This window comes from Pseudorca crassidens, chromosome 13, assembly GCF_039906515.1.
Source record: "Pseudorca crassidens isolate mPseCra1 chromosome 13, mPseCra1.hap1, whole genome shotgun sequence".
Classification (NCBI taxonomy): Eukaryota; Metazoa; Chordata; class Mammalia; order Artiodactyla; family Delphinidae; genus Pseudorca; species Pseudorca crassidens.
In genome coordinates this window covers 32,011,959-32,022,472 of record NC_090308.1, presented here as the reverse complement: position 1 = coordinate 32,022,472, position 10,514 = coordinate 32,011,959, and the positions used below count along the sequence as shown (strand labels likewise).

General features: G+C 40.5%; 1 protein-coding gene across 5 annotated transcripts in view; it reads left to right on the top strand.

The window, feature by feature from the left end:
- The first annotated feature begins 9,867 nt into the window (after positions 1-9,867).
- The window catches only part of L3MBTL3 (L3MBTL histone methyl-lysine binding protein 3), a 118,703-nt gene continuing 118,056 nt past the window's right edge, over positions 9,868-10,514 (top strand). For all 5 annotated transcript variants that reach the window (XM_067702127.1, XM_067702126.1, XM_067702125.1 and 2 more), the window contains exon 1: positions 9,868-9,997. The gene's annotated coding sequence lies outside the window, so the exon portion shown is untranslated. The remainder of the gene's footprint in view (positions 9,998-10,514) is intronic.

Sequence of the window (10,514 nt, the reverse complement as noted above, 5' to 3'; positions counted from 1 at the left end):
GCAATAGAAACAAATATACTACCTTATGAGGCAGATTTTCAGGTTACCAACAACTGATTCTGGCTAAAATTAGATTTTTTTAAAAAAGCAGAACTTATTAGAACAAAATTTAGTATGTCGAAAAGTTGAAGGAAAAGCTAAGTGATCAGGCCTGGGGGAAAACAGGCACTGGGGCTACTCTGCGGATATCATTCAGGAATTCGGGGGAGTGCACTCTGGAATAACTTACCTACAGCCAGCTACTCTTGTCACTCGGCCCACAAATCAATAATCAACACTCCTGACAGAGTCTGAATGGCCTCACTTCCATCACCCACCCATTCCTTGGTGTTAGGAAGCTGTGGGCTTGACAGGTACCTGAGGCCACATGGAATGAGTCTGCAAGCTCCCTAAAGGGAAAGTCGGTGCTATCAATGAAAGAAGAGGAAAAGAATCTCGGGTAGTCACAAAAACAGAAATCCACCTTACTATCTTATAGCATTGCCAAGAAGACTGAGATAAGAAGTGCCTTGCACAGTTCTTGGCACACAGTAGTCGCTCAGTAAATTATTAGGCATAATTATTAAGCACCGGGGGACCTAAGTCTCATCTAGATGGTAAAACAGAGAACTCTGCTCCTGAAGATGAAAAGAGAAATCCCATCCTGATGAAGGAAAAATTTTCCTAGTACTCAAGAAAATAGTCCTAAGTGCCTGATGCTACCTGGATGATTTATAATTAAAGGGTTATCAGAAGATAGAAAGTTGTAGATTCCCAAGTGCTCTTTGTGCTGATTATTATTGCCATGTACTCAAAACCAAACCAGCTGTCAGATGGACTCCTCCAAACTCCAGTGGGTCAGGAAGGGAAACCAACTGTTAGTGGCTATACCTCTTTTCACAAAACTCTTAATGATCGGTTCACAGTTCTGACAGTAAACATGCCAGACAGTGCCGAAGTCCATCCATCTATGTTTAAACCATGGCTTTAAATTTAAAATTTTAGAAAATTCATTCAAATGTGAGATGATAGCCCATTTACTGAGGATCCTAAATGGAATCCAGAGCAGCTGTAAGTACCCGGTACTGAGTGATGTAGTTGTGTTAGAGAGGCGGGGCTCTCCTTTGACCTTCGTGTTAGAGTATGTTATTGGTCAGTATGCCCCTTTTGAGGAAGGCCTGTCTAAGAGATGCTGTCATTTTCGACCTGAAACATCATTGATGGCTGAATTTAACTTCCCTTCCATTCTGTTCTACTCCACAAGTATTTATTGAGCCCCCATTATGTGCAATGAACTGTATTAAGTGCTATGATAGATTTAAAAAATGAATAGATAAGATAGAGCTCCTGACCTTAGGGCATTTTATTATCTCACAAGAGAGACAAACGTTTACGAGGACCAGATATAATATAGAGCAGGATGTGACAAGTGCTAAAATAGGTAGAGACAGAAGAAAGCTTTAAATTTCAAGTGTAATGACCTGGAGTTTTTCACGGTAGAGGTAGAATTTGAGGCCTTCTCAATTATATGACCTTCTGGGACAGGTAGCACTTTATTATTTATCTGTTTGTTTGTTTGTATTCCAGGTGCCTAGGTCCCTGGTACTTAATATATGTAACTTAAGATGAGTTAGGAAAAAATTTTAATTGAGGTAAAATATACATAACATAAAATTGACCATTTTAACCATTTTTAAATGTATGGTTATGTGGCATTAAGTACATTTGCATTGTTGCCAAAAAACTGTCACCACCATCCATCTCCAAAACGTTTTTCATCTTACAAAACTGAAACTGTACCCATTAAATGACAACTCCCAATTTTCCCCTCCCATAGTCATTCTGCTTTCAGTCTCTGTGAATTTGATTCCTCTGGGTACCTCAGATAAGTGTAATCCTACAATATTTGTCCTTTTGTGACTGGCTGATTTCACTTAGCATAATGTCTTCAAGGTTCACCCATATAGCATGTGTCAGAATTTCCTTCCTTTTATAAGGCTACATAATATTCCCATTGCACGTATACACCACATTTTGTTTATTAATCTGTTGATAGCCATTTGTGCTGTTTCCACCTTTTGGCTATTGTGAATATGCAGCTATAAACATGGAGGTACAAATATCTGTTTGAGAGAGTTAGAAATTTCGATAGGTCAAGTGGGGACAGAGAATGGGCATCTCAAGCTTAGGAAACAGCATGAACAAAAGCAAAGACAGGTGACAATGTATGGGGTTTGCTTGGCGTGGCTTATGCATGCGTTTGTGGGGTGTACTGGCTGAAGACAGAAAGGCCAGTTTGTTCCATTGCTTGAAAGGCACGAAATACCAGACCAATGAGATAAATTTTTTCTAAAGTTCTGAGGAACTCTTTAGGTATTTGGAGCAGGGGAGTAATATTACTAACTCTGGACTCGAGGAGAATGATTGTAGTGGCAAGGATGTAGTTAGAAACATAGGGTAATAAGCCTGGCAGGAGACCAGGCTGGGCAGTGGCAGAGGAAACAGTAAAAGGCAGGGAGGGATTAGAGGAGAGATATTATAGAGGAACAATCAGTAGGATCTGGTGACCAACTGGATGTGGGTGGCAGCAAGAGGAAGTTGTAGTTAAATCAGTGACTGAGAGCACTGGGACATTATAAACTGAGATGAAGAATGCAGAAGAAAGAAGCCATTCATTAAGCTCATGTGTTCGGCACCTTGCATGCATTATCTCCTTTAATCTTGATAATGGCCAGTAGAGGAGATATTATTGGGCATGGGAGGAAACTCAGTGTAGGTAGATTAAGTTATTAATACCTAGTTGAGTAGTGGAAATGGGACCCCAACACGGGTCTAACCCCAAAGCTTTTTTTTGTTTTAAACCACCACACTATTCCATTGTCTTCAAACACATAGAATATCCACGTGGATTTATAGCTCAAGAAAGTGGAAATGTAAGTCTGAAGCTCTGTAGAATGCTCATGAACAAAAATATGGTCCAGGAGTTCTTTACACAAAGATGCGTTCAAATGATGCTGAGGGAGTACATGAGTTCCCTCAGGATAGAATATAAAAACAGAAGGGAAGACCAGAACTTAACTCCAGAAGGACTCATATTTATCAGGTGGGAGGAGAAAGAGGGACTAGGTCCAAGGGACAAGAGAACAGCCAGCAAAGTGAATTGACAAAGAGGTTACGTGAGAAGAGAGTTTCAAAGAAGGGATTAGTCAACACTTGTCAAGTGCTTCTAGGAAGCACTTATATAGGAATTGGACTGTGGCCACTAGATTTGACATTTAGGAAGTCACTGGAGACTTTAAAAGAAGAAAGCATATTCAGTAATGTCTGTGGATTAAAGAATGAATCAGATATATGGAAATTAAGAAAGTTGAGTGCAAGCTACTTGTTCAAGAAGTTTGGCAGCAAAGGAAAGGAGAGATTATGGGACAGAATTTGAAGGGATGTAGAACTCACAAAAGGTTTTCTTTTTTAAGACTGGGAAGATATGAGCACATTTGGGGGCTGTAAGAAAGCCAGTGGAGAATAGCAAACTGTAAATATCGGGAGAATAATGAAAATTTATGGAGGAATAGAGAGAGGGTGTGATCATGATCAAGAGCACATTTAGAGAGACAGCCTGGGGAAGAAGTAGGGATATTTTTCTTTAGAGATGGGAGAGGAAAAGAGAGAGATTTAGAAGTTGAAGGGAAGAGTTGAAGGAGCTTCCACTGGGATAGAAGAAACCTGGAGTGGAATCTGGCCTTGAGATTTGTACACAGCTGGTTGGGCTGTAGAAGAGGAAGTCAACTAGAGTCAAAGAAATAGATCATCCAGCTTTATTGAGGGCTCCTCTGAGTTAGGATTATTTTAATCTGTAGTGAAGCCAATCAGAATAGTGACCAAAACTCAGTATCTCTTTTCAGTCCAATACATTTTCAGACTTTTCCTGCAACTCCACAGAGACACCTGATTGGATTTGGGCATTTCCCAAATCTCCTTAAACTAGATTACTCTTGACTGAGCTCATCAATGGTATACTGATTTTTACCCTTTCATTCTTCACTGTCTACAAATTCCAAGGGCATGCATACAGAAACCCCCAACACACTGACAGGAGGAAAGAACTACTTTCTTGGAGAGGTTTTCGTAGAAAAAGATTGGGAAATTACTGAGATGTGGTGAAATGTTTCGATACTGAATTTCAAAATTTTATTCCTTACAGTCTTCAAACCCATTGAGAAACCCCAGTTTAAAAACCTTTCTATTGATTCTAGTTCCTGAAATAGAACCAAGTGAAAAGCAGAGCTAGTATAATTTAAAGTAACAGATTGTCTTCTTCTCGAACGCTGACATTCCATTCGGCATTCTACATGAACAAAGTAATGTTCCAGATTTTTTTTTTTATTGTACAGTTACACTTAACTGTATTTATGTGATGAATCTTATTCTAGATATAGGTATTAACGATTGGAACCATGCCTCAGTTACCTCCCTTATGAAAGATAACGTAGGAATGTTATAACAAATATTTAGTTAAAAAACTGAAAAGGGCTTTGAAAATATAAAAGTGTAATATAAATGCTAAATAAAGATAATATATTCTGAACAGCAGGCTCCTTTGAAATAGGGCCTATGAATTCCATTAGCACTCTCTGTTTACATGCTTTCAGGAACTTTTAGGAGGATGTTGTCCATGGGCACGCCTGTGACATGACACCTCTGGCCTAGTAACCAGCTGGGAAAGGGGCAAGTAAAAGAGTGAACCTAATAATTCACATGATAGTATTTCCTTAAGTCACTGAATAAATATTCATTGCATACTTAACTGTGTGTAGGTACAAGTCTGGGTGTTAAGAATATTGCAGGGAACAACTCAGGCAAAAACCCCCAACGCACAAGCTAACATTTATTGATTACTAACCACATGCCAAGGTTTAGTCTTCTATTACTCCATTAAATCCTAACAACCTCATGAGCTAGGTACTGTAAATATTCCCATTTTACAGACGTGGAATCTGAGGTAAGAGAGGTTCAGCAACTTGCCCAAGATCACACATCAGCAGCAAGTGATGGTGTTGGGATCTGATCCTTACCGTCTGGCCTGCATGTTCCACTAATGGGCACAAGGTGATTGGGTACTGGGCTGACTAAACTGACTTTCTAACGTGGTCCCCTTTAAATCTGTAAGATTCAAAAGAAGAAGTCATACGTTCTGCTGTTGCTGGGGGTCTTTTGTTTATCTACTCAATTCAAAAAATGACTCAATTTTTCATAAGGGATGGGGAGCTATCATGGTGATACTAGTGAAGACAGAAATTCTAGCTATGTAGGTGGTTTTCATGATGTCCCAAAGTGGCCAGGCCTTTCCAAGACTAGAATGACATTTGGGGATAGGAGGTCATGTAGAGCCCAGGGCAGCTCTAGCACCTTTATCTGGCTGGCTAACTTCTGCTCTGCCCTACCGTATGATTTCTACTTATGCATAGTTTCTAATGCCTAACAGCTAAGGTACCTGCACTCTACCTTTTTCTCTTTGTGAATCATTTAGTTTAGTTTTTGTAATGCCTATCAATTAATTTCATCTTCAATATTTCCGGTTCAAGCGTGAGAATAGACTGTTCCATTTCATCACTTTTACTCACATGGGGAAGCACTCCCTGCTGACTCATAGGCCACCCCTACTTGATTCAGTCCTTGGATTAAATGCCCACTTCTGGACCAGTCAGCTGTGGCCAGGAGGCCAGGTCAAATGGAAAGAACATTCTAGAACCAGGGTCTAAGTGTATCAGAGGCTACTGTCAGACATGTTCTGAAGTCTGGCTTGTTCCTCTAATACTGTTTAGTTATAAGGCATTTAAATTTAGGCTTTAAGTGAGTAAGTGTGTTATGGAAAATTATAAACTCTCTTTCCTTTTAATTTAGAAGTCAGTTTATAGTCCCATATTATTCCACTCTTTTGAATATGTCTGTCATATTTCTAACTTTATCTTTGCATCTAAACAAAATTATAATAAATATTCACATCTATCCAGAATTAATTTCCTCAAGATGTTGAGGATTTAAGATTTACATTATGATCCTTTCCTTACCTGATGAGTAACAGATCCTTTTTCTTTTACTCTTAGCATTTCAATTACATCTCACTATCACAAGCTCTCTGCTAAGAATGTATACAGATGTGTCACAGTAAAGATTACCAGTATTACATTTCAGTGTTATCTAGAACACTAACAAGAAAATCAAACTCAGCTCTTATAAATAAATATCAATAATAAGAATCTTGGCCAAATCAATGTTAATGTCATTTTTATACTTGGAAAAACATGGAGCACACAATTATATAGGCTAAAAAAATAAATAACGTGACTCACACTTAAAAGTAAGATAATACTTTGAAAGAATGATTTCAAGTATTGTTCATTTTAGAAAATTTTTGTGGAAAGATTCAATTTTACCTTAAGAATTGTGACCAATAGCACATGTTACAACATGGGAAACTGGGGTTAGGAAAGAAGTTTGTGGCTATGAAACAGATCAAAACTAACTAGCCATTAGGGAATGGAACTCATGACCTTCATCTCATTAGTACCGGGCCTAAACCAACTGAATGAGCTATAAACTGATAACATTCTGATACCTAGCAGATGGATGGATTTTTCACTCCTTACTTAAAATTCTTTCCTTGGTTCCATATTATTTGTACTAAAATGTGGCAATGTTACTGTTATGTGGAAGGATGGAAAGGGACATGGCTTTCAAAGAGATCTCAGAAATCAATTACTACCCTCTTTTCTTTGTGTAACTAGTGAGAGAATTCAAACCCTGAAATATGAGGTGACCTGCCTAATAGTTCCCGGTGGGTGGTGGCAGAACTGGATTACTTGGACTTCATTCCTGGTCACTTTCAATTTATGAGGGGCTGGCTGGTGGAGGAGGTCGTCCTTGAATTGTTCCAGGAAGGAGGAGTGTGTCCTATCAATACAGAACAAGCTTCGTGTTAGGAAAAGGGAATGTAGGTTTCTAAATTGAATTCACACAGAGTAGAGGTTACAGGATGGAGTATAGTGAGAAAGGTTTTGAATGACCTTCATCTGGGAGGAGATGAGAAGCCTCAAAAAGTGAGTACAGTGATTTAAAACATTTTCCATGTAAAATGGCTTAAGCTTCAGAATATTTAGAAATGGAATAGCCTGAAGTCATGGGGGCAGGGCACAAGTTTGGGTATAAATAAATAAATATAAAGAAAAGTAAAGGAGTGGCTAATACTTTAGTTTGGGACATCAGGGAAGTTACAGACCTGGTCTGAGGATGGATTAGGTATGTACGTGTGATAGGGTAGAGCAGGGTGGGATGGGAAGTGGGGAGAGTGGTGGGGAATGATGCGATTAAGGGATGCTGGAAAGAAGGGATTCATCGTGAATTACTAACCAGTGACTGAATGGTGGAAGTGTGAAGGAACAACAAAAAGCTTCTACTAGTATATTACCATTTAGGGAACAGATGGAGAAAGGTTCTGTAAATACTACCAATTTATATAAAGAATAATGCAGTGTTATTTAGATTCTAATATCTTATTCTGCCTCTGTTTCAGGTGGTAACACTGATGAATTCTTTGTAGAAAAATCTGGTAGCCTTACCCTTACATATGAGTACCTTCAAAATATTTCCCATCCAGAACCACATCTTGGGAACAATTTAGATTAAATCTTTGAGATTTTACTGATGATCTCTGGGGGAGAAAGACACATATTGTAGACAGCCTCAACTAGACCTTATTTTTGTTAGTGAATCTCGACATGTGCATAGGTCTCAGGCAAGCCTTGCTCTCCAAACCCTTGGACCTTTACTCAAGCTTCCTCTGATGGGATCATCTTCCCAGAGAAAAAAGTAGAACCACATACCCTGGACACTTGTCCTTCACAAATCAGGTTAGTTACCACCTTTTCTGGAAAGCCTTTCCCATTGCCATAGGTGCTCCTCAGTTATAATTGTTCTGCATACCCCTAGTACAACATCTTCCACGCTATACAGCAATGCCCAGTGCACTAGACTGTCCCCTTTGCCAGACTGAATTCCTTGTTGCCTACTTTTGATCATCTGTTTATCCCCAACACCTTGTAGCATGATTAGCACAAGGTAGGCCTTTAAGATAAGTTTATGGACTGTGGAAATCTCTGAAAATATATGTGAAGTAGAAACATCATCCAGAAACTATCTAGAGAGAACAAATCTAAAATGGATGTTTAGAAAGAGGAATCTAAAATTAATTTTAGTTTCTTTTGGGGTAAGGTCTTAGTTTTGCACATAGCCCCTGGCTTTGCTTCCTTTCTCCTCCTGTAGTCTCTCTCCCTTTGGCCATTTCACTGCTTATTCAAGGGCTAGGGAGAAAAGGAGAGAAGCTGAAATTCAGATCAGTTAATTAGGCTGTTTGGGAGCAACTCAGAAAAAGGTTGGATGTGGTGGGTGAAATCAATGATATTATCTATAGTTCCCACTAACCCAGCCTTCCCCACTTCTCATCCCTAAACCAATTGTTTCCCAAAATATGAAGCATATTTTATGAACTCATTTCAGCTTCACAGAGTTTGTTCCTTTGTTTTGAGTACATGTCAAGCCATATATCCTGGGTTTTGGTTTGGAGAATTTGGTCATTATACCAACAGAAGACATTGTCGGGTAGTCTGCTTCTCTAGGGTAATTTCATGGTCCTAAGGAAAGAATTTAACAGTTTATTTTCTGAAACTGGTTCAAAGAACATTCTTTAAGTGAAAAAATTCAATCAAGAATATTATTACTTACATTTTGGAGAAGGATTTTTAATACATAATTTCCATCTGTGATATATTTAAGTTCTAGGCCTCAGGCAGCAATTTTGGAAAAGGGCCTCCTTTACCCTTTATTAGATGCAAACTAAATAGTCCATTCTGAGATGGGGGCATTACTTTATCTCCCTACCCCAGCAAAATGTAAGACCTGCTTCCACCACTCCTGAAGTGCTACTTTTTTTCTCGCGAAGCAAGCTCCGTTATTGACATAGAGGTGTTGATCACAATTTCAATTTCTTTAATTATTTTCTAAGTACTTGTATCTAGTAGAAAAGGAGAATGGTGAGCGGCCCAAAAGGAGGCCTGTAGTCAATAAGTGGAAAGCCGTCAATACCGAAATGCAATACCCTCGCTTGATCTAGTTTTGATGCCTTCGCAAAGACAGGTTTTGCTATTTAGGACCGCTCAGCAATCTTGACTGAATACATTCAGAGGGTCGTCCTCGACCTGCTTATTGCCAGAGGACAGAGGACTTGAACACTGATTTCTAAGTTGACATACGTGTCCCAACATATTTCACAACAGAGGCCTAACACGTTTAAGCTGTCAATAAAGACCAGCACTTAAGAAACGCAAAGCACGTGCACACCTCACATGCACACTTTATAATGTATTCTTCCAGTCCTAAAAGCGGGGGAGGTTCTAGGGCGTAAAAACTTCAAACTTTCTTATTTTTCATGACCTGTAGCATGCATTTAGCCTTTGGGTTGTGTTCCTATAAGACTAATCCCACTCTTTAATGGCTGAAAGCATACGTTTAACAGTATATGGTGGATTAGCTGCTCTGAGAAATGCCTTTTTAAAAAAGTAAAGTGAAAAATACACAAAGAAATGTATAACCTTAGCAGTCTTTCATATTTGTTTTGATTGTTCTTGAACCAGCCCCGAGCCGGTGACAAGGGTATTGAAAAGATGCACCTGAAACAGTGTCTGCGGGCTGCTGCATTTGCCAACCCGCTTTAATGCTGCTTTCCAGCGGCGAAGGCGCAGCAGCATTAACAGGGAAGCCAGAGCGAGCTTCCCCAGCAGTGGCGGCGGCGGCGGCGGCGGCGGCGGTGGCGGTGGCGGCGGCGGCGGCGGCGGCACCGGCACCAGCGCAGTTTCCCCTCTCCCCAGCCCTGACTCTACGCGCACATGCGCAGTGCGCCCGCAGCCCTGGACCATTTGTCAGGACTACTCGTGAGACGGAGAAAAAAAAAAGAGAAAATTTGGGGGTAAGAAGCGGTTGATCGGATCTAATCTCTTATTAATCTGAAGATTTGTCCGTGCAAAAGCCATTCATTTATTTTTCTGGGTGAGGATGAAAGTTAAGAGACCTATGGAGAGAAGGAAGCGCACCCTCGTCTTGTGAAACAGATCAGGGGAGGGGAAAGGACAGAAGGGGTTTCTCCCCCACTTCTCTGCGCCTCTGGGAAAGAGAAGAAAACTTAATCCTGGGGAAAAAAGTGGGCAAGTGACTCGGAAACGGCTGGAGGGGGAGTCTCTGGGCATCTCACTCTGAAGTAGTGAGTGCGAGTGTGAAAGAGGAACAAAAGAGAGAGAAAAGAGAAAGGAAAAAATGGGGGGAGGAGAGACTTGTATTTTTTTCTTTGCGCGCACACGGGGAAGGGTGTGGGGGGCCGTGCGGAAAGGAGCCGGGGCGAGGCGGCCGCGTCGGGCTCTCGCCCGCGCGCAGGCGGCCAGATGCGTGTGCCCCCTCCCCCGCGCCCCCCGAGCTTGTCACTTTGGTCG